The sequence below is a fragment of the Ictidomys tridecemlineatus genome, chromosome 10 (assembly GCF_052094955.1).
Source record: "Ictidomys tridecemlineatus isolate mIctTri1 chromosome 10, mIctTri1.hap1, whole genome shotgun sequence".
Taxonomy (NCBI): Eukaryota; Metazoa; Chordata; class Mammalia; order Rodentia; family Sciuridae; genus Ictidomys; species Ictidomys tridecemlineatus.
Window position 1 is genome coordinate 39,835,022 of NC_135486.1, and position 24,435 is coordinate 39,859,456.

The 24,435-nt window shown below is 38.7% G+C and overlaps 1 long non-coding RNA gene across 1 annotated transcript in view; it reads right to left on the minus strand.

The window, feature by feature from the left end:
• LOC120887290 (uncharacterized) overlaps nt 1-23,155 on the minus strand; it is a 45,545-nt gene extending 22,390 nt beyond the window's left edge. Inside the window, exon 1 of the long non-coding RNA XR_013426542.1 lies at nt 23,004-23,155. This is a non-coding gene — a long non-coding RNA (uncharacterized LOC120887290). The remainder of the gene's footprint in view (nt 1-23,003) is intronic.
• Between the last annotated feature and the right edge of the window lie 1,280 nt (nt 23,156-24,435).

Sequence of the window (24,435 nt, forward strand, 5' to 3'; positions counted from 1 at the left end):
CAAGGGTGTTGATGAAAACAAGACTATTAGAAATAATAAAGGACATTATATACCTGTAGGGTAGTTACTTGTATTTGGAAGGTCATATAACTATCATACTATGTCTATAAAAAATAATAGCATAAGGAAGGAATAATAATTTGGATGTTATATTAACAACTTCCATTATCCAAAATTCATTAGATATGAGGCATTATGACAAGTATTTTTAAGAATGTCTGATTAAAAGGGGGGAGGGAAAAGGAGGGGGCATGAGGGTAGGAAAGACAGTGGAATTAAATGAACATCATTACCCTAAGTACATGTATTAAGACACGACTCTATACTTTGTGTATAACCAGACATGAAAATTGTGCTCTATATGTGTAGTATGAATTGTAATGCATTCTGCTGTCATATATAACAAATTAAAATTTAAAAAAATTTTAAAAAGAACGTCTGATTACTCTTTATAATAATCTTTCAGGAAAGCAATATTACTTTCAACTCCCAATTCAGGAAAGTAGGGCTGTGCCAGATAATTCCTCAGAGTAAAAAATTCCAAGCTGGAAGTCCTCTTGAAACAGGCAGTCCACTGTTCCCATGGAGAAGCCTGACTCCCTCTGAATCTCTGCATGCTGACAAGGATGTATGTATTTCTCCCTCCAGCACCTAATATGGCAATATTTTCCCTTTTATTACTATAGTTCCTTATATAAAGAATTTTTAATTTCCCTTTGTCTTTTGTCACTTGACTTTCATTTCCTGTTTTGGGTTTTTTGCTTTTATCACTCAGCCTTCAGTTCTGTCCTGCTTCTTTCCTCTTCTTGGATCTGACCTAAGTTCCAGTTTTGGTATTTTTTCCTTTGTGTTTCAGTTCCTTACCTTTGTATTTAGCAAGTGAAATTTTTATTTTTTAGTTGTCCTCAGTCGTGTGATACACATATACATATCTGAAAGTTATTTCCTTTGAGCTGTCCAGATCAGACTTCAAGAATTCTCTAATTTAAATGCTGTAATCAGGCACTGTGGCACATGCCTGTAATCCCAGCCACTCAGGAGGCTGAGGCAGGAACATTGCGTTCAAAATCAGACACAGCAGGGAGGCCCTAAGCAACTCGGTGAGACATCTCTAAATAAAACATAAAGAGGGCTGGGGATGTGGCTTGGTGGTTAAGTACCTCTGGGTTCAATCCCCAGTACCAAAAATAAATAAATAAATGTTGTAATATACTACACATTTTATTGAAAAGGATTATAAAATGCCTACAGGTTTTGTTTCATGAATAAACAGTAACAAAAAGATGAGGGATGGAGAAGATTGAACATTTGATCTCTTGATGAGATATGGAAGGGGAGAAATTGGCCTCCATTGAAGGTCTTCTAGTTAGATAACTCTGGGCAATTTGTATGACTTAAGAATATACAATAATGTGGGCTGGGGTTGTGGCTCAATGGTAGAGCGCTTGCCTAGCATGTGTGAGGTCCTCGGTTTGATCCTCGGTACCACATAAACAAAGATATTGTGTCCATTTACAACTAAATTTTTTAAAAAAGAACATACAATAATGGGATTTATAAATAGGTATTATCACGTTATGCTGGCACGAAGGTGCATGCCTGTAATCCCAGCAGCTGGGGAGGCTGAGGCAGGAGGGTTGTGAGTTCAAAGCCAGCCTCAGCAGCGGTGAAGCCCTAAGCAATTCAGTGAGACCCTGCTCTAAATAAAATACAAAATAGGGCTGGGGATGTGGCTCAGTGGTCAAGTGCCCCCTGAATTCAATCCCTGGTACAAAAAAAAAAAAGTTTGATATTTTTATCTCTTTAAAATAAGGCCATTATTCTACCTAATGTGCCTTTGATTCTTGTTAGAAATCCAACTTCTAAATAATTCTATGAACTGGCCATGGCAACACAGTGTATGGAAATAAATACTAAAGTCAGAGTCAGGTGTGGTGATACAAGCTGTAATCCCAGGGCTCAGGAGGCTGAGGCAGGAGGATCGTGAATTCAAAGCCAGCCTCAGCAATTTAGCAAGGCCCCAGGCAACTCAGTGAGACCTTGTCTCTAAATACAAAATAGTACCAGGGATGTGGCTCATAAGTTGAAAGGATCAGGTGAACACCTCTAAACTTTTATACTCTACAGTTCTTGGTTCAACACATACTCCTCTCCTGTAAAAAACTGGAATAGTCCGAGAAGGGCAATAGCAGGGTCAAATGGTGGTTCCATTCCCAGCTTTCCCAGGAATCTCCAAACTGCTTTCCAAATTGGCCGCACCAATTTGCAGTCCCACCAGCAATGTACAAGAGTACCCTTTCTCCACATCCTTAAAAGAGCATGCTACAGGGATGCTGCCACATCGATGTTCATAGCAGCACAATTCACAATAGCTAGACTGTGGAACCAACCCAGATGCCCTTCAGTAGATGAATGGATAAAAAAAAAATGTGGCATCTATACACAATGGAGTACTATGCAGCAATAAAAAATGACAAAAATCATAGAATTTGCAGGGAAATGGATGGCACTAGAGCAGATTATGCTTAGTGAAGCTAGTCAATCCCTAAAAAACAAATACCAAATGTCTTCTTTGATATAATGAGAGCAACTATGAACAGAGGAAGAGCAGGAAGAAAAGATTAACATTAAACAGAGACATGAGATGGGAGGGAAAGGGAGAGAAAAGGGAAATTGCATGGAAATGAAGGGAGACCCTCATTGCTATACAAAATTACATATAAGAGGTTGTGAGGGGAATGGGAAAATAAACAAGGAGAGAAATGAATTACAGTAGATGGGGTAGAGAGAGAAGATGGGAGGGGAGGGGAGGGGGGATAGTAGGGGATAGGAAAGGTAGCAGAATACAACAATTACTAATTGGGCATCATGTAAAATTGTGGATGTGTAACCGACGTGATTCTGCAATCTGCATTTGGGGTAAAATTGGGAGTTCATAACCCAATTCAATCTAATGTATGAAATATGATATGTCAAGAGCTTTGTAATGTTGTGAACAACCAACAACAACAAAAAAAAAGAAATCTCCACGAGGAGCAAGGATTTGCTGTCTCCTCTGACAGATTCCAAATGTCTGGAACGTGATTGTGTATGGGCTGGATATTCAGCCAGCATTCGCCAAACGGAATGCTAGATGAATCCCGCGGAGAGGCACTAACTGCAGCTCTACAGTTGGAATAGAGCAGAGTGCGGTTCCCTCTGGCTCTGCTCTGGGAAATCAGTGCGCATGCGTCGACTTCTTAGGGCGCACATAGTGGGTTTCCCCAGTTCTAGTTCAGATCGCCAATCTCATCATTTTAAGTCTGTTTTGTTACAAGCAAAATTGAATCCAGGGGGTGACTCAGAGTTAGTCATTTCCCCCCTTCCACTGAAGACCTGATTGGTATCGGTTGTACAGGATGTGTGCAATTCCCACAACTAGAGTTGCTTGATATCTTTTATGTTAGTTTTGGGGGCATGAAATAAATTAACTATGCAATTGATGATTTTATATTTGCTTAGTTCCCTTGAACAGGCCAATTTATCCTTGTAGGTTGTCAGATTTTGGCTATTATTGTTATTATTATTTGTTCTTTTCAGTAGAGTGTACTCTGTCATATTATACATACATGGAGTATAACTTATCCTAACTAGGATCCCATTCTTGTGGTTTTACATGATGTACAGTTTCACTGGTGGAGTTTTCACATAGGAACATAGGAAAATTATGTCCTATTGATTAAAAAAAAACTGGAAAATTCTTATTACTAAAAGAAAGCTTTCTGAAGTTACAAAGTAACTCCAACCTTGCTCTAGTTTAGATCTTGCTAAGTAATCTTTCCCAATTCTCCCACTATGTGCTTATTTGCTATTGTCACTACAATAGCATATTTACTATTGGCACTGCAACTGTAATTATTATAACAATAAACTGCGTTGTAATGTCCCCTCATAATACTAATAATCATACCTGAACCAAATACCTGTTTAGAGGTAATTTGAATATTTACAGAATTTTTTTGTTATGTAGATGTTTTACTCTGTAACCTTCATTAGATGTCAAAATCATCTTGTATTTGAAAGCACTTAACTCCAAAACTGTGCTTTGTCACTGAAAACATTATGTAAATGTTAACCAAATGTTCAGCAGAAACTGGTGACATTAGGAGAAAATCTGATGCCAGTACCTAGAAAGATAGTATCAGTTTCTAAAACGTATTTTTAAGGAAGGCCTTATAGCCCCTATGGTTAGGTAACAATACCAGTTAGAGGATTTTAAAATTGGAATGGATCTTGATGGCAATCTAGTTTAACTTCATACTCAGCATTAACTTTACCCCTCCAACATTCTTGCTATTTAACTTCCTGCCACTTAAAGCACAGGATGATGCTTTAACATGCTCTGAGACAGGGAGCTTACTACCTCAGAATACCATATCATTAAAAGACAACTTTAATCATTGGCAAATTCTGTAAATACCCCATGAGCTAGGTTTGATGGAAGCCACCACTAGCTGTTAAGTGTAGCTCTTATTCTTTGTTGTAGGCCCACCTCTTCATTTGTGGAGGCCAGGGCAAGAGTAGAAATGGAGGACCACATACCATTCCTAAACACACAGAAGTTATAAAACTAACAAGCTGTTAAATAAAGCATGCTTCATATTTCTATCTTCACAAATACACTTTTCGAATGTCCAAATTTAAAAACAGGTTTAAGGCACATTTTTATGTAAGCAAAATATGAAAGTCAATAGAATTTCTTTTTTTAAAAAATATATTTTTAAGTCATAGAAAGACACATATTTTATTTATTTTTATGTGGTGCTGAGGATTGAACCTGGTACCTCACACATGCTAGGCAAGCTCTCTACCACTGAGCCACAACCCCAGCCCCACAATAGAATTTCTTTATTGGATATGTCTGAGTGTCTGTTGATGAACTGACCATGTTGGAATGGCAACTATATAATTGACTTCATTTCAGTGAAATCACATTATTAAGATTTTCACAATTTATGATCTACTGGTAGTAATGATACCAAGCATAAAAAATAGAATTATACTAAATGAGTATACATTCTCAATAGTAACTTTCTCATACTTGAAATCACTAAATAAAAAAATAACATGTATAATTGACAAAAATTTTTAAAAACTTAAACTTGAGGTTTTATCAAAAATTTAAATATTACATTTGAACTAAAACAATACTATTCACTATTACAGTCAAATTGCTCATCTTTTTGCCGATGTTAAGACTCAGTATCTATCATTCCTGGCATTTTGGGCTTTTGTCTGCATATGAATCAATTAAATAAGAATTACTTGATATCCTCATCTGCCACATACAACCATTGAGAATTACCCTGCTAATACATGGGACCAAGAATAGCAAGAAAATTCCTGGCATTTTCAGGATAGGGTACTTCTTTAACCAAGAATCTTCCATTCACAGTAACTGAGAACTTGACAATGTCTTTTATTTTACCCAAGTGTTTCTTCCACTCAACCCCTCCCAATTCTCCCACATCATGTTTAATTCTGTAATACCAGTGCAACTCACAAAACTTCCAGAATGTGGTGAAACACTTTTCTGCTATCTGAACTGTTATCTGGGTGCACCAAGTCATTTTTGTTTTGTTTTGTAGTGCAGAGGACTGAACCCAGGGCCTTGTGCATTGGAGGCAAGCACTCTAACCAACAGAGCTACCTCCCCAGCCCTGGGAGCATGAGATCTTGAGATACAGGTGTCATGTGCTAATAATTTTGTATGTATGTGTGTGTGGGGGGGGGGGGTTGTGCATGCATGTTTGCAAGTCCCTTTGAAGCCCAGGGCCAAGCCCTCTCTTCCTTGGTCTATGTAGTACTGTCATTTCATCTGAACCAAATCCCATAAAAATCATATATTAGGTCATACAACCTTCTCTATATTTGGGTTACCTTTGTGCTTTTGAGTTGTCTTTAAGATATAGTACCATGTAGAAATCCAGATCTCTTATATTTCAGGGCATTTTATTCAGATGCAAAACACATTTTTTTATATTTCAAACAGTAATAAATGAAAAAATCTTACATTGCACAACAAACCTGAATCATTGAAATTGCATTATCTGTGCAATGTCAAAAAAATGGTACAGTAGGGGCTGCAGTTGTAGCTCAGTGGTACAGTGCTTGCCTAGAATATGAGGCACTGAGTTCAATCCTTAGCATCACATAAAAATAAAAGTATTGTGTCCATCTGCAACTAAAATAAAAACAGAAAAAAAAGGTATACTAGATACAAAAAGCAAATACAACTTAAAAGATGTTCTTTCTCATTAAGAGAAAACCTTATGGGGCTATCTATACTGAGAAAACTGCCCTCTTGCACACTACTGTTTTCTTCTCAGATAAAGCAAATTATAAGAAAAATACTGGTTCTTTTAGATCTTCAAAGCCTCCTTTCCTTCTCCTGAAAGTCATATACACATTAGGCTAATACCTGTTCTTTTTTATTTTTTTTTTAATATTTAGCTTTTAGTTGGACACTATATTTATTTTTATGTGGTGCTGAGGATCGAATCCAAGGTCTCACACGTGCTAGGTGAGCGCTCTGCTGCTGAGATACAACCCCAGCCCCTGTTCTATTTTTTTAAATATGAAAAAAATATAAAACATTTTTTTCCCGAATCTTCAACATTTATTAGAGTTACTACTGTAAATACTTTTATGTAGCTTCCCAGAATTTTTCTAGACATAAGGGTTTTCTTTTTTGTAAATATAAGTAGGATCATGACATACGTATTCATCTGAATGTCACCTTTTATTTGTTTTGGTACTGGGGATTGATCCCAAGGGCACTTCACATCCACTGCTTCCTTTTTAAATTTATAGGCAAGATCTTGCTAAGTTGTTAATGCTGGCCTTGCACTTTTCTGATACTCCTGACCTATCCTCTGGAATGCTAGGAACACAAGTGTGCAACACCACATCTAGCCAAGGTATGTAAACTTTTAGAGAAAAGAAAAAGTCATTTATCTTGAAGATCTTTGTCAAACAGAATAGATAATCTCCTAAAAGTTCTTTAATATCTATGTGAGATAACCATGTAAAATAATTAGTACCAGATCCAGGTTGTTCTTTTAATGTTTCCTTCCTCTCTTTAATAGAAGTCTTTTGGATTTATGCTGATTCTTTAAACAATTGATTTTTATAGGAACTCAGGATGCAAGTTTGCCCTGAGTCTCAGAGGAGACTTTGGACTTGAACTTTGAGCAATCTTGGAACTGTTGAGACTGTGGGGACTCTTTTCTAAAAGAAGGCAAAGCTATACTCTATTGTTTTAGTCAGCTTTTTTTACTGCTGTGACTAAAAGACCCAAACAGAATAATTGTGGAGGAGGAAAGGTTTATTTGAGGGCTCACAGTTTGAGTTTTCAGTCCATATGCAGACAGCTCCATTCCTCAGGACACCAGGTGAAGCTGAACATCATAGAAGAAGAGTGTGGAGGAGGGAGGCAGCTCACATGATCAGGAGGAAGCAGAGAGAGACCTCCACTACTTCATCTAGCCACACCCATCTGCCTTCAATTACGACTCAATCCCATCAGGTGATTAATTCACTGATTGGGTTAAGATTCTCACAACCTAATCATTTCCTCTCTAAACCTTTTAGAATTGTCTCGCATGAGCTTTCGGGGTATACCTCACATACAAACTATAACATTCCATCCCTGCCCCCAAAAGCTCACAATCTTCTGACAAAGCAAAATACATTTAGTCCATCCCCAAGAGTCCCCATAGTCTCAGCAGTTCCAAGACTGCTCAGAGTTCAAGTCCAAAGTTTCCTCTGAGACTCAAGGCAAACTTGCATCCTGAATTCCTGCAAAAATCAAGCTATTTACAAGTTTCCAATATATAAAGGTACAAAATAAACACTTAGAAAAACAGAGGCATAGAGAGAAAGGAAGGGACCAAAGCAAGGCTGAAATCCAGCTGGGCAAACAAGTCCTATAGTTCTATCTGGCATCTGGAGCATATGGCATGATGTCCTCTTCAAATAACTTGTATAGATTACCCCTCTGGCCTTGTTGGTTGCAGCCCAAATGGCCTGATTATCTTCTTGATCCTACAGCTTTCCTAGGATGATACTCGACGTTACTGGCATTTCTTAATCTTCAGGGGTCTCCATCAGAGCTTTGGCTTCCTCCACATATCTCCATGCCTAACCCTCTTGGGGGCTGCCCACAGAAACTCCAACCTTGCTGCACTTTGCCGGGCTTTCCAGGCCATCCTTTGAAATCTTGGTGGAAGCTTCTATAACCCACTAACTCCAGCATCCAGCTTTCCTGCAGAACTAGCACCACATGTTTGACACCATGGTCTGCTGCCATCTGGAGTGGTAGCCATGGCCCCAGGGACCCTGGCTGCAGCAGCCTGAACACTTCTGAATAAACTTCCTAGTGTATGAAGGGTGCCCCATTGGTGATTAATTCACTGATTGGATCAAGGCTCTCATAATCCAATCATTTCTTCTCTGAACCTTCTTGCATTGTCCACACATGAGCTCTTGGGGTACACCTCACATCCAAACCATAACATCCATAAATGTATGTCAAAAGAATACATTCTATTGTCATGCATAAGGAAAAAATGTCGATGGCTTATAGTAATACAGAAAACTTTAAAAAAGATTTGCCTCAGCTGGATGCAGCAGGGCACACCTGTAATCCTAGTAGCTAAGGAAGCAGAGTCAAGAGGCTCATGAGTTCTAAGCCAGCCTCAGCAACAGCCAGACACTAAGCAACTCAATGAGACCCTGTCTCTAAATAAAATACAAAATAGGGCTGGGATGTGGCTTAGGAGTTGACTGCCCAAGTTCAATCTCCAGCACCACCCCTCCCCCACCAAAAAATTTGCCTCATACAGTGACCACATGATGCCATTGACATAAGATACAATTAACATAACTTTAATTTGGTCATGTTTATGGATTATCATAGAGATTCTTTTTCTTTAAATTTTTCTACAACCAATAGGTGAAAGGCAAAATAATAAATTAAGGAAAACTGGAAGGGCAGGGGAGTTATCAATAAGCTCATAGAGTCCCATTATGGGTATCTTTTCATTTTCACTTTTTTAAAAAAATAAAGTTGAGAGACCATCTTTTAAATACAATGTGTACATGTGTGTTGTTTTTGTTACTTAACATTTTATCATAAATGTTTCCTTGCATTAAAAAACAAGGCTTAAGGCTTAAATTTTGTCAATTTTAATACTGTTATTAAACACTACTAAAAAGCATAGAACTACAAATTGGAAGTAATCTTCAATTTTATCATGGAGCCTTGTTTTACATGAGCAAAATGGGAGCCCAGCCCTTAGTCTAGGTCTCATAGCTGGAGACTGTAGCCCATCTCTGCTCTGTCATATGTTCCCCACCATGATGTGTTTGTGGAGCAAACCAACCAGAAGCATTACAACTGTAAGCCAAAAATAGTTTATTATCTCAGACATTTTGTTATAGTAACAGAAGAAGACTGTAAGAAATCTTCAATTGAAACATGTATCTATTGCAAAAGATCCTTTTCATAACATTTTCAAAAGGTCTTTCAGGAAACCATTGCTTTGATACTGTATAATTTACAACTAAATCTATTAATTCCTTTACTGATGATGTTAAGAAACAGGATATTATCCAATTCTCCAACCTATCTAAACTCAGAGTATGCATTTCTTTTCCTCTTTACTTATAGTTTCCATTCTCTTGCCTTTTTCTTTCATTTAAACAATTCATTTCAATCTTCAAAGTTACAAGTTATCTTGACTTATTCTCATTTTGAATGAGTACTCACCTTCAGTAGTTTCCTGAGACAGGGCAAAGGCTATATATATGACAAAACAAATATATATGAAAACATTGAATTGGAAAATACTGAAATAATTCCCTCTAAATCCGAGAATGAGACATAGTTGCTTACTCAGCACTCTTATAAAAAAGCAGTACTTAACATTTTAGCCAGAGCAATTAGGCAAGAAATAAAAACATACAAATAGGACTGGGGTTGTAGCTCAGTGGTAGAGTGCTTACCTAGCACATGTGAAGCACTGGGTTTGATCCTCAGCACCACATAAAAAAATAAAGATATTGTGTCTATCTAAAAATACTTAAAAAAATACAAATAGTAAAGGAAGGGCTAGGATTGTGGCTCTGTGGTAGAGTGCTTACAAGCATGTGTAAAGCACTGGGTTCAATTCTCAGCATCGCATATAAATAAATAAAGGTCAATTGACAACTAAAGGAAAAAAATTGTTAAAAAATTAAGGAAGTCAAATTATCCCTGTTTGTTGATGATTCTACACATAGAAAACCATAACGCAGCCAGGCACAGTAGTTCATGCCTGTAATACCAGTTGCTTGGGAGGCTAAAACAGTAGGACTGAGAGTTTAATGCCAGCCCCAGCAAAAGTGAAGCACTAAGTAATTTATGAGACCCTGTGGATGTGGCTCAGTGGTTGAGTGCCCCTAAGTTCAATACCCAGCCCCCCCCCCGCCCCAGAAAAAAAAAAAAAAGGGCCACACCAAAGGTTGACTAGTGTGGCCATTTAAAACTAATTCTCCCAGTACACAAACATGGAGGAGGGTCTGTCTTTCCATATTGTAATGGCTTCTTCAGTTTCTTTCCAGGTTTGTTTTGTCTGTAGTAAGATTATTTTTCTAATTTCTCAATGAACTCCTTAATGTTCAGAAAATCTGATTTTCCTAAGTTGATTTTGTATTCAGATACATCACTAATTCAATTGTTTTGAGTTGGTTAAGACTAGTTTTGTGACTTAATATATGGTCTATTTGAGAAAGACTCATACATTGATGAAAATAACTATGTATCCTGCAGCTCTTGGGTAGAATATTCTATAGATGTCTACAATGTCCATTTGATCAGAAATATTATCTAACTAATATTTCTTTGATTTTTTTTTTCCTGGATGACCCATCCATTGATGAGTAGGGTACTGAAGTCAGAATCTATCTCTAATAGTGTTTGTTTATCTTCTGGTTGTTTTGAATATTCTGTTCATTTTTTCATCTCATTCATCTTACACACTTAATGGTTATAACAATGATGTTTGATGCTTCCTTATTTCTCATTTGCATATCTATTCTCTTCTAGTTAGACTTGTTCTTTTACATGTTCCTATAATTTTTCTTCCTTTTTTTGTGGGCTTACCTTAATTATGTTTTGTAATTTGGTCCAGTAGTCAAGAATTCCCTTTCTTCATGGTTATCTTGGAAGGTCTTTACTTCTCTGTCAATTCTAAAGGATAGCCTTGGTGAACACTGTACTCTTGGCTGGCATTTTTTTTTCTTTTGTCTTTCGTGACTTCAAATACATGGATACACGCCCTCCTGTCCTTTAATAGAGTTCCTTCTGAGAAATATTCAGTTAGTCTAAATGTATCTTTAAATGTATCTTGACACTTCTCTCTTGCCACATTTAATATTGTTTTCTTGATGCAATATGTTTGACAATTTAACTACAACGTATCATGGAAAAGTTCCTTTCACAACATCTCTTTGGGGTTCTATATACATCATGTATATAGATGCCCATGTCTTTTGCAGGATCTGGGAAATAAATTTCATTAAACAGGGGCATTCGGCCACTGAGTCACATCCCCAGCCCTATTTTGTATTTTACTTAGGGACAGGGTCTCAGTGAGTTGCTTACTGCCTTGCTTTTGCTGAGGTTGGCTTTGAACTCATGATCCTCCTGTCTCAGCTGCTGCGATTACAGGCATGCGCCAAGGCGCCCGGCTCATTAAATTGGTTTTTTTATGCCCCCAACCTGTAGCTCTTCTCCCTCGGGTATGCCAAAGAGCCAGATATTTTGTCTTGTGGTGATGTCCTAAGTCTCTTGTATGGCAACGTCATACCTACTCAATTTTCTTTCTCTACTAACATTTCAAAAGTTTCATCTTTATATGTTATTCTTTCTTCTATTTTATCCATTCTAATAGTGAGAATTCCAACTGAATTTTCTGACATTGAACTTTTCAGATCTTTCTTGAATTGTTTTGTTAATTCATCCAGCTGTTTATCCTTTTATGTCACATACTGCTTTTAACATTGTTCTCCTGAAAGATTCTTTGTGTGGCATTTCATCCACTTTGATATCTTTGGAATCAGTTACTAAAGAGTTATGAACTTTTGGAGGTATTCTATTACATTTCATCATATTTCATGTTTCTAGGTTGAGATTTACCAATCTATTGAATTGGACTCTCTTCCACTTTTATGGAAGAGAGTGATATGCCCTGTGGTGTCAAATTATTGTATAATATTGAGTTTACCTCCAATTCAATAATGCATTCTCTCTGTGGCTTCTTGGGCTATGATTAGTGGGTCTAGACACAGTGCATGCCATACTGAAGTCTGAGGTAGCTACTCACAAAAGTGGGAACCCTCTCATAGTGTAGGCAGCAGAGTAAGTGGAGACATGGAGGTACACCCTCTGGAAACCCCTACTAGGTGGTGGAAGTTTCTATAGGCACTGTTGATATTGGCTCTATTACACAAAAGCAATTCTGAGGTTGATTACTCCAGTTATGGTGAAGGGCCTGAAGTTCCTCCATTTCATGGGGAGAGTCAGGGACGAAGATCACAGCTTCCCCTCCCTGGCACTCACATTCAGTCTTGCCAGGAATGCACAATCTGACATATGGGTGTGACCGATACAGAGGTCTGTAGGTGTGGTGTCCACATCGGGTGTACTATTCCTCTCTGCTGTTACTATGGGAATGTCCATCCAGGAAGGGGACTTCAGACCTCCACTTGAAGGCAGGTCATTGGCCAGGAGCTTTTGGCCCTTATATTCTTTTTAAGTTGTAGTATCCACCAAGATTGTGGCTAGAGTTGGGTTCAACTATGGCTAGAGTTGGGTTCAATTCCTCAGCTGGACTGGGAGTATAGTTCCAGTGATAGAGCACCTACCCAATGTGCACAAGGTCCCAGGCTCGATTCCCTGTACTGCAAAAAATAAAAATAAAAATAGCCAAAAATATAAAATAAATATGAATAATAGCACCAATAAGAACAAGAGAAAAAATAGGGGGAAAAAAGGAAAAAGAAAACAAAAGTTAAAAAATAAAAAGGGAAAACAAAAAATATTTAAAACAAAAAGAACAAAATACACAAAAATGAAAATTCCCTCCTTATCAAGATGCTTAAATAGGGAGCAAGTCAGATTATACTATGTCAATTGTAAATAGCCCCTATTTACAATTAAGTGACTACTTAAAGCTTCTTCCCAAGTATCCCATGGACAGAGTGACCAGAAGATTTTCACCCACTCCCCAATCCTTTCAGTTATAGTGTCTGCCAGGTAAGTGATTTGTGCTAAAAATAGGTGAAAATCTCTCTCACCAGCTTTACATGCTGAAATAAGCTAGCACACCATGAGCACTTGGTAGTGTTTCAGGCTGCACACTCAGGGTATAGCAAATTCTCAGTGCTGCAGCACAGTTCTGAACACCTCTGAAGGTGGGGACGAAGGAGACCCAGAAATCTGTGCTGGAAGATGATACAAGTTCACTGGGAGATGACACAAGTTCCTCTACAGAGGATTCACTGGGGTGCCAGGTCTCTTGTCTGTTTAGACTGCGTTTGTCTGCACAATGTCAGAAATTCAATGGGACACTCTTTCACTTACAACCCTTCCCCTCCTCTGACCTGCTGCCACTCAATAGGCACTGTTTCACTTGCAATTCTATTATTCAAAATCTCTGGGTTCTACTGTCTGCTTTTTCCACTGTTGAATTCCAGTGCTCTCCCACAGCCATCTACCTTGACATTTAGCCACATACCTGTTGTTCTAGTTCTATCTTGTAGAAAAGAAGGCAAGTCTAGGTGTCTTTTATCTGCCTTCTTTCCATTTTTCTAATCTGGCAAATTTAACCATTTATCAGTTTTAAAACCAAAACCCAAGCAACATAATATGAAAGTGATTTTTATTGCTACATGGTCTCTACTATACTTCTGTGGAAAAGCAGATACAGAAAGAAAAAGAGTGCTTACATTCTGCTTAAACCATCAGACTTCTGGAGTATATATATCTAAATGATTCAACTAAGGGACCATTACAAAGGTAGGGTTGAGTTAAGGAAAACCAATTAAAAATACGGAAGCAGCTAGGGAATAGTCAGAGCAAGAAGCCTTTACACCCCCAAATCTGAGGAAGTCAGGGGAGAGACAGATTATCACAAACCAGAGAGATCTATGCATGTGTGAGTTGGCATACTGAAAAGAGCCTGTCCTTATAGAGGAAGATAGCCACTGCCAAATATAGATAAGCCAAGAGGAGAGATATATAAAAACAAAAAACAAATATAAACAAAAATAAACAAAAAACACAACAATCTCTCACTTTCCTAAAGGAAGTATGCTGAGGTGTTATGATTCCTTTTCTCCAGGATTACAGCTGGGGAGAAGATGGTAGGCAGGAAGAGATACAGAGAAGAACCAACACAGGATTTAGGAAAAAGGCAGTGTTACATGGGAACACTACTCTCAAAACCTGCAGGACAACACCATCTCCAAATATATGATGGTACAAGATAACCTCATTATCTGCCAAGAAGGAGAAGCAAATTTGGTAACAGGAACATCAGGAAAGCATGGTATCCTATAATAATCCTTGTCTTTGGTGTCTGCCACAATGCAATCTATTCTGAATTTTACAACCAAACTCACCTAAAACATGGCTTTCATCATTCCACTTCATTATTATAAAAACCCTAAGTGACTTCCAATTACCCAAAATTCAACTTAGTGAGACATTAAAGATTTTCCAGATACATAGTGATCCCATTATCTTTCTTTATCCCTATTCTCTCTTAAACACTGACACATTAATTAACCCCCAAACATTTATGAAGTACATCATTTTACACACTGGCGATAAAGCAAGAAACAAAGGCTCTGCTCTCATGGTACTTATGTTCTAGTGAACACCAAAAACAAATGAATACAAAATATCACACGTGCTATAAAGGCAAGTAAAGCAGCTAAAAGGAAAATACTATAAATGTGGACAGGATGCTATGGTTTAGATGTACTTTGTTACCCGAGTCCAGACAACTAAACGTAACTTTTTTAAAAAAAAAGCCTGAAATCTTAACTACCCAGCTAAAATTAAAATACAATTTAAGTATAAAACAAGTTCTGTATTTATGTGTGATGAAGATTTGTAATTGTATTCATTTATGATGTACTTTTCAAAAATAAGGATTTGAATTATTAAACATTTATTATAACCACAATGTTGCTGGGGCAAGGCATATTTTAAAATATCTCAAAAATAATGCTTTAAGACTGTTAATAATTGCAATGATTTAAACTTCTAGAATATTACCATAACACAACTTACATTACATGCCAAAAACTCTAATAGTTGAGGGCAAAAATTTCCAGATAGCTATATTGCTTGACAGGTTCACTTGCTTCTTAAAACATTTTAGATCAGCATTTAAAGGAAGGCAAAAGAAAATAATTTCCAATAGAACTGAATTTAAAAAATAAAGACTAATAAGAATACAGAAAGGGCTTGGGATGTGGCTCAAGCGGTAACGCTCTCGCCTGGCATGAGCAGGGCGTTGGGTTCAATCCTCAGCACCACATAAAAATAAAATAAAGATGTCGTGTCCACCGAAAACTGAAGAATAAATATTAAAAAAAAAAGAATACAGAAAGAGGTAATAAAGTGATTTTGTTTTTTACCGAGGTTTCAATAGAAGCAAATACACCCAATAAATCCTTTATAAAGGACTCAGCTTTGTAATTATTTTGGAGATCTACATCATTGTCTGCAACAGGAAACTAACTTGTAAAGTTATCCAATTATTCATGAAACTTCTCAACTTAGATTCTTATGCATTCCTACTTTACTACCTTGTTTTTATTTCACTAGAATACCAAAGCAAACCAAAATCAATTTAAATGAATGGGTAATTCGAGGTCCTATAAGCCCTAGAACAAATGTATTGTATAACAGGAAGAGCTTCCTTGCCTTGACTGAAGCAATATACTCATGGCCAATGAAATTTTGCCAATCCAAAAAAAAAAAAAAAAAGCCTGATTTTTTACCCCCCCTAAAGTGTAAGGAGAGTGCTTTATTTTATTTTTGATACTGGGAATTCAACTCAGGGGCATTCAACCACTGAGCAACATCCACAGCCCTATTTTGTATTTTATTTAGAGACAGGGTCTCACTGAGTTGCTTAGCGCCTCATCATTGCTGAGGCTGGCTTTGAACTCACAATCCTCCTGTCTCAGCCTCCTGAGCTGCTGGGATTACAGGAGTGGCCACCACACCCGGCTTTATTTTTAACAAATACAAATATACTTCAAGTATTATGGTTGGTAAGTTAACTTTTAGGAGATGAAAATGATGAATTGATATGGGACAACTATCATAACTACCCTCTCCCAATGAAGCTCATCTTCCAAAATTCATCTTAAATTTTTCACTTGTAAAACCTAGACAGGCTCAACCATATCTTTTGTGACTATCAATAAAATTCGATTTTGTTCATCCACATTTTTTAAATGCTCCTTGATATTTTTATATTTGATAATAAAAGAAAAGGTCACAAAGTAATTTTTAAAAATACGAATTGATGGGGCTGGGAGTATAGCTCAGTTGGTAGAGTGCTTTTCTCATAAGCACAAGGCCCTGGGTTCAATTCCCCTGCCCCACCCCTCAGCAAAAAAAAAAAAAAAAATAAGAATTACTGCCGAGCACAGTGGTGTACATTTGTAATCCCAGTGACTTGGGAGGCTGAGGCAAGAGGACAAGTTCAAAGCCAGCCTCAGCAATTTAGTAAGGCTCTAAGCAACTCAATGAGACCCAGGTTCTAAATAAAATACAAAAAAGGGCTGGGGTGTGGCTCAATGGTTGACGGCCCTGGGTTCAATCCCTCATACCAAATAAATAAATAAGAATTACCCATTTTGTGTGGTAATTGTCAAACTTGGCTGGACATTATTGATCAAACATTATTCTAGGTATTTCTGGGAGGGTTATTGAAGATAAAATTAACATTTAAATTGACAGACTGAGGAAATCCCTCAATAATGCACATAGACTTTGTCCAATCAGTTGAAAGCTTGAATAAAACAAAAAGATGGACCATCTCCATGGTAAAAGAGATTTCTTCTTTCTTCCTATCTGCCTTTCAACTAGGACATACTTTTTTTATACCTTTGGACTCACACTACATCATCAGCTTCCCCAGGTCTCCAACTTGCTGACTCACCCTGAAAATCTTGAGACTAGCCAGTTTCCAATAATTGCATGAGTCAATTTCTTATAATCAATCACATATATTTTTCCTACTGGTTGTATTTTTCTGGAGAACTCTAATACAACTTGAATCCAAATCATGGCTGTTTCTTTCTTTCTTTTTTTTTTTTTTTTTTTTGTAGGGGGTGAGTACCAGGATTGAACTCAAGGGCACTCATCCACTGAGCCACATCCCTAGCCCTATTTTTTTATATATATATTTTTAGAGACAAGGTCTCATTTGAGTTGCTTGGCACCTTGCTTTTGCTGAGGCTGGCTTAGAATTTGTGATCCTCCTGTCTCAGCCTCGAAAGCTGATGCACACTGCACACAGCTCATAGCTGTTTCTTTCTTTAATAGTTTTTAGTTGTCAATGGATTTTTCACTTTATCTGCTTATTCATATGTGGTGCTGAGGATCGAACCCAAGGCCTCACACATGCTAGGCAAGTGCTCTACCACTGAGCCACAACCCCAGTCTACTCATGGCTATTTCTTTTTTTTTTTTAATATATTTTTTTATTGGTTGTTCAAAACATTACAAAGCTCATGATATATCATCTTTCATACGTTTGACTCAATTGGGTTATGAACTCCCATTTTTACCCCAAATACAAATTGCAGAATCACATCGGTTACACACTCACATTTTTACATAATGGCATATTAGTGACTGTTGTATTCTGCTACCTTTCCTATCCCCTACTATCCCCCCTCCCCTCCCCACCCATCATCCCTCTCTACCTCATCTGCTGTTGTTCAATTCTCTCCCTTGTTTGCCCCCCCTTTCCCCTCACATCCTCTTCTATGTAATTTTGTGTAACATTGAGGGTCTCCCACCATTTCCATATGCTTTCCCTTCTCTCTCCCTTTCTCTCCCCCCACTCGTCTTTTTTAATGTTAATCTTTTCCTTATGTTCTTCCTCCCTGTTCTGTTCTTAGTTGCTCTCTTCTCAGTTGTGTTTCTTAATAACTGTGTGACCTTAGCCAACTCGGTTAACCTCCCTGAACCTATAAAATTACATAACATAGAGAAAAAAAAATTAATTATGTAAAGCATTGAGCACAGGGTCCGATACATGGTGCTCAACAACTGAAAGCTGTTGTTATCATTATAAGACTCTATTTTGAGGGGGGGAAAATCCAGGTAAAATTGGGCCTAAAGATGAATACTTGGAGGCTAGGTATAGCGGTTCTGGTGATAATCCCAACAACTCAGGATCCTGAGGCAGGAGGACTGTAGGTTCAAAAAGTCTCAGTAACTTAGCAAGACCTTGTTCTCAAAATTTAAAAAGGGCTGGGGATGTTGACCCAGTGGTCAAGCAGCCCTGGGTTCAATCCTTAGTATCATTTAAAAAAAAAAAAAGATGTATACTTGATGAGGAAAATATTAATGTGAACAGGAATTGGCAGAATACCCTGGTCAATGGGAAAATGTCCTTTATTTTTTCTTTTCCTCTACTTTCATATTTCCAAGAAATCTATTTCTGATTTTTATCACCCCACACAATTTTCTATATGGGAAAATTTAGATGGAATGCTTAATAAAACACTAATTAAAATCTTGTTTAAAAAAACTTTCCAAATATACACTTCTACTTTCTTGATTCAATTAATTAAACTTGGTGGATAAAAAAATAGAAACCTTCTGATAAAAGATTTTGTAGAAGTACTAAGTTCAATGAAAATATTAACCACTTTAACATACTATATATTTTCAAAACTAAATCTCAAGGTATGTGTCAAAAAATGACAACATACTTTGCTGTCATTAGCCTTTTATAAAATTGAGAGTAGTTTCAATTTCATTTTGCTGAGAGCTCTGGCTACTAAAGCTTTATGATAAAGATCTCCCTCCCTTTACATCAATAACTTCTAAGAAAGGGTAAGTACAATCTCTTCATTGTGCACCCTTCAATTTCAGGATAGGCAGGGAGGTATCATTGTGCAGAAATTGATTCTGTTTCAAATGCAAACAACCCATTTACCAACCAGTTTTATCCACAGAATTACCAACCAGTCTTATTCATAGAAGTGTCAGAGATACTGGAATTTTTACCTCCGTGAAGAGAAGAGAAGAGACAAGATGGTGGATAAAATGTTTCCTTTTCACAACTCTCCAAGTGAGAAAAGTCAGAACAACAAAGCAAATACTGTATTCTGAAAAAGAAAGGAAAACTCTGAGAAGTAATAAAGAAGTAAGGGGAAACCTAAACAGCATGGAGAATTGGAAAGGGAACGTAGAGAAAAGCACAACACAGGTCACAATGGTTTGGCTCCCCAGTGAGGGAATGACACTACAAACATAAGGTAAGCCAGAGGGTACAATCAATCCTGATTGAAACTTTAGACTGGAAGTTCTAACTGAAAGAGAAATCCACAGTTCATACAAATTCTAGATCCAGTTCAGGACCCAGTTATCCCACTCCTTGGTATATACCCAAGGATTTAAAATCAGCATACTATAGTGATGCAGTCACATCAATGTTTATAGCAGCTCAATTCACAATAGCTATGGAACCAACCTAAGTGCCCTTCAAAAAATGAATGTATAAAGAAAATGTAGTATGTATATACAATGGAATATTATTACTCAGCCATAAAGGAGAATGAAATTATGGCATCAGCCGGTAGATGGACAGAACTGGAGACTGTCATGCTAAGTGCAATAAGCCAATCCTAAAAAAACCAAAGGCCGCATGTTCTCTCTGATATGCCGGTGGTAACACAAATTTATACGGGGGTGAAGGAGGATAGAAGTTCATTGGATTAGACAAAAGGGAATGAAGGAAAGGAAGGAAGGATGGGAACAGGAAAGACAGCAGAATGAGTCAGACATAACTTTCCAATGTTCATATATGAATACATGACCAGTGTTAAGTCCATATCATGTAAAACCTCAAGAATGGGAAGTTATACTCCATGTATATATAGTCAAAATACACCCTATCGTCCTGTATATCTAAAAAGAACAAATAAAAAAAATAATCTGGGATAAAATACAAATAAATAAATCCAATTTGGGTATCTGAACTGAGTTTCCCCTCCTGCATAGCAAGATAGTTTTAGAGAAGTCAATTCATATTCAGCAATTCTCAAGAGTGCTTTAACCAAAAGCCATCATAAGTAGGATCCAATTGTTAGGGACCAAACTGCTCTGAGGCGCAGAAAACTTGAAGCAATCACAGTTCAGGGTCCCTGTGGACACCCTGCCACACTGACTGAGTGTGAGACCAGCCATAGCTGGCACAAGCCTGCTGAGTGGTTTGAGTAGCGGGAAGCAGACTGAGGCAGACAGCAGAACACAGTGACTGGTGTCCTCTATAAAAAGCAAGACTACTTTCAAGTATTGTTAGGAAGGACGGACCCAGGCCTGAATGCATCCAGACTGAGGGTGGTAAAATGCACAGTTCCTGGAGTGCCTCCCACTCCCATGCAGATTTTGCTGGGTTTATTCTCTCCCCTCACACCCAGAGGCATCCTGGCTTGAATACTTGCCACACCCTCAGGTAAACAGACTGCAGTCAGCTGGGCTAAATTTATGCCCACCTGGGCAAAACCCACAAAATATGAAATCTTTGCTGGAGAAAGGATGGCTATGGCCCAGACACTGACCATGTACTGGGCACAAAGACTAAGGGGCTCTGGGGAGAGAGTATACCTGCTCAGAAAGTGTTTCCAATTAGATCATTTGAACTAGAAGGAATTCTTGGCTTTTTCCCCCCATCTATTATTATTTTTAATGGTACCTTTTCCTTATTTTTAACCTTTTTTATTATAGCATAATAGGATCCTCTCCCCTCTTCTACTGTCTCATTTATTTTTTTTTTAATTTTCATTAACATTTCCCTTTTCAGTTTATTCTATAATATTTCCCCTTTCTTTTCTATTATTATTAGTAGTGTGATTTAATTGGTTTTTATTATATTTCCATATCTAGTTTGTTTTTATGTTTTTCTTCCTTTTGAGTGGAGTCTGGATCAAGCCTGGTAGCTTCCATGTATTAAATGGGTACTTTTCCATTAGCAAGGCAAGAAAAAGTGTACTTTACTTCAGCCACAATCTGGTACCACTCAAACCTTGCTGAATACTTCAACTCTAAGAATAGGGGAGAAAAAATCCTACTGCCATGGACCTACTTTCAAAAAAACATGGCTGACCGGGTCCTGAAGTTCTGCTCCTGACATCTGATCCCATAGTAACATGAGAAAGAAGTACAACTGGGGCAGAAACCACACTACAAAGAACTTCAGCATAGGCTGTTCCTATACCTTGCAGACAGAACTAAGTTGATAAGACTGAAGTCGTAACCACAGATTTACCAATTACAACACATCTGCCTCAACTAAGACCTCCAGAGGATACAGGTTTCTTAGGCTCCAACACACTACACACTTGTGTCAAAACTCATCAATCACATCCAGAAACAAGAGGCAAACTACACTAAGTCCATCCGGAATTAAATTTAACATTACACAATAAACTAACAGCCCTGGGCACATCATTAAGAGAAGGCTATTTCTCAAGAAGGCCCTCCCACAAAAGTAGAAAATACACATACATCCCCCAACATGGGCAAATCTCAAAAAACAAATAAAAGAAATATAAAAAAAACAAAGTAATATGGCTCTCCAAAAGTTCGTAAACTCTCTAGTAACTGATTGCAAAGATATTAAGGTAGATGAAATGTCAAAGAACATTCAAAAGAATGTTAAAAATGACCAATGAATTCAAAGAGGATACAAATAAAGAGCTGAATGAGTTAAGGAAGACAATGCAGGATATAAAAGACCAAGGCTATCTTTACTCCACTTCTAACTTATCACAGTTTCCTTAAAAAGAGAGAGAGAAAGAAAACTTAACAACCCAACCATTAGAAATTGTCCCACATTAACATTTAATATTCGGGGTTTATCATTATCTTGGACTTTCCACCTAATGAAGTCGAAACCTGAGGATACCACCCTAACAACAGAAGTGAGGTCACTGTGACAAGTCAGATCACTCTTCAAAGTCAAAACTGCAGCTCATTTTACGCTAACAGGGCTTATTTCCAGAACTTCTGTCCCGCCACCCAAAGAAGTGGAGAATGTGGATTTCAAAAGTTGTTTGGCACCAATTTCTTGGGGGGGGGGGACACGAAGCTTTCCTTTGGCTCCTGGAAGGTCACCCTGGTATGCGTTAGGCTCTGCCCTGGGTTTTGTGGCACCTGCGCTGGCCCCTCACCCAGTGACCTTCAGGTCCCTCCCGGTGCTTGGCCCGAGGCTGGAAGGCCCTCGTCTTTCACAGCGCGGAAGCGATATCGCTCCCAAAGCCACGCCGCCTCGGCCTCGGGAGCGTGTTCTCTGAGGTCCAGTGTCGCGACCTCCCCCTCCACGTCGGCCATCGACAGCCCGCCGGGCTCCCTCCGACCCAAGTCCCGCTCCCCTAGTGATTTCGGCCCACGCCGCCCCCCAAATGGCCCTCCAAGAAGAAACCTCGGTTCAATGGCGCCCGTCCAGGGCGAGGCCGCGCGAGGGGCTGGGCTGACACGCGGAGGGGACCCCCTCGGTTCGCGCCTCGGGAAACGCCCCCTTCTAGCACCAAGAGTTCCCGCGGGCCTCCTACCCCGGGCCGGACCCCCATCCTGAAGGAGGACCCACGGAGGGACAAGAAGGGACAACGAGAACTGCTTCTCTCGCCCGCCGCAACCCCTTGCCCGCGTTTACCTCAGGCGACCCCAGGGAAGCCGCCGGGACTAAATTTAGAAACCAGCGTAGTGCTCGCTCACGTGCGCGCAGCCGGGAGGGGCGGGGGCAAGGGGCGCAGCCCGGTGAGTCATCGACCCCGCCCCCAAGCGCTGGAGAACGCGCTGACGTCAGCCTCTTCCCCGAAAGGTGACGTAAGCGCGTCTCGGGGAGGCCGCAGAACTGAAGGTAGAATGTTCAAGGAGTTTCGATGTCTTAAAGGAACCACGACTGGGATCGCCCCTCACCCACCTTAGATTCAGACCCTCTCTTATTTTCCTTTGTACTAAGGACTTCTGACAATTGAGATGGTGATGGAGTAACTGGATCTCATTGAAGGCTCCTTGGACGTTCCCGAACCTCCTCCCAGAAGCCCTCCTTGATTAACCTCAATTACTCTGTGCTCCTGACCCAAGAGTCAGGAAGAATTTTCTGTGGCTCTTGACTCCTTTCCTCTTTTCTACAGGCTCTGAGCTTATGCTTATGCTTCCGCTTGTAGAGACATGCTGTGGTTTAAATTTATTTAACCCATTAACTTGGTCTGACTAGACGCATTTATTACTATAACAGTGGTCCACTTTAGTCTTTGAATAGGGCCCTTACTGTTCTGCCATTGCAAATTATTTTTGTTTTTGCATCTTATTTTTAAAATGAACCTGCCTCTTTCTCTTCCTCTCTCCCTGCTCCTTCCTTATCTCTCCCCTTCTCTAATCTCAGGGAAACAGTATCACCTTTCTTCCCCATTTTAGGAAGAGTTATTTGTCCTCAGCACACCCACCACGAGTGAAGTAATCCAGACTTTGGGGATGGTACCAAAAGATCTCAGAAATGACTATCTTCTAAATTAACAAGTGAATTATAACTCCTACAGGTGGAATGAGGCCTTTGAGTCACCTCTTTAAAACCCTATGTTTTTGCTGATGGGCACTGTCACTCCTTTGGGACAGGAGTCCCCTATGAGTCTTCTTTGCTAGCTAAGCAATAAACCTTCTTTTATCTGAATTGGCATCGAGGACAAAGATTGAGCTTTCAGCAACATTACTGTATTAATTTTGTTCAAACTGTGATATCGTGTGATCTGAAAACAGTCATTTAACTTCACAGGGTGTTAAATTCCTGGACTGGTCTTCAAACATTCCTTCACTAATGTTGCTTTTGGAAGCTCCCAGAGGGCAAGATCCCTGTATTACTTGGTAGTTTCGTACTATCAAAATATCCTCACAGTTACCTAACAATTTACTGAAGCTACTGTTTGTCAGATATTTTCATTATCTTTCTTCCCCTTCTCATTTAATCCTTATATATCTCCCCTCAGAGGTAGGAACTATGGTTCCCATTTTACAGATGAGGAAAGAAATTGCCACACAGTAAGATTAAGTTTCTCTAGATCACACAGCTAATGAATGGCAAGCTG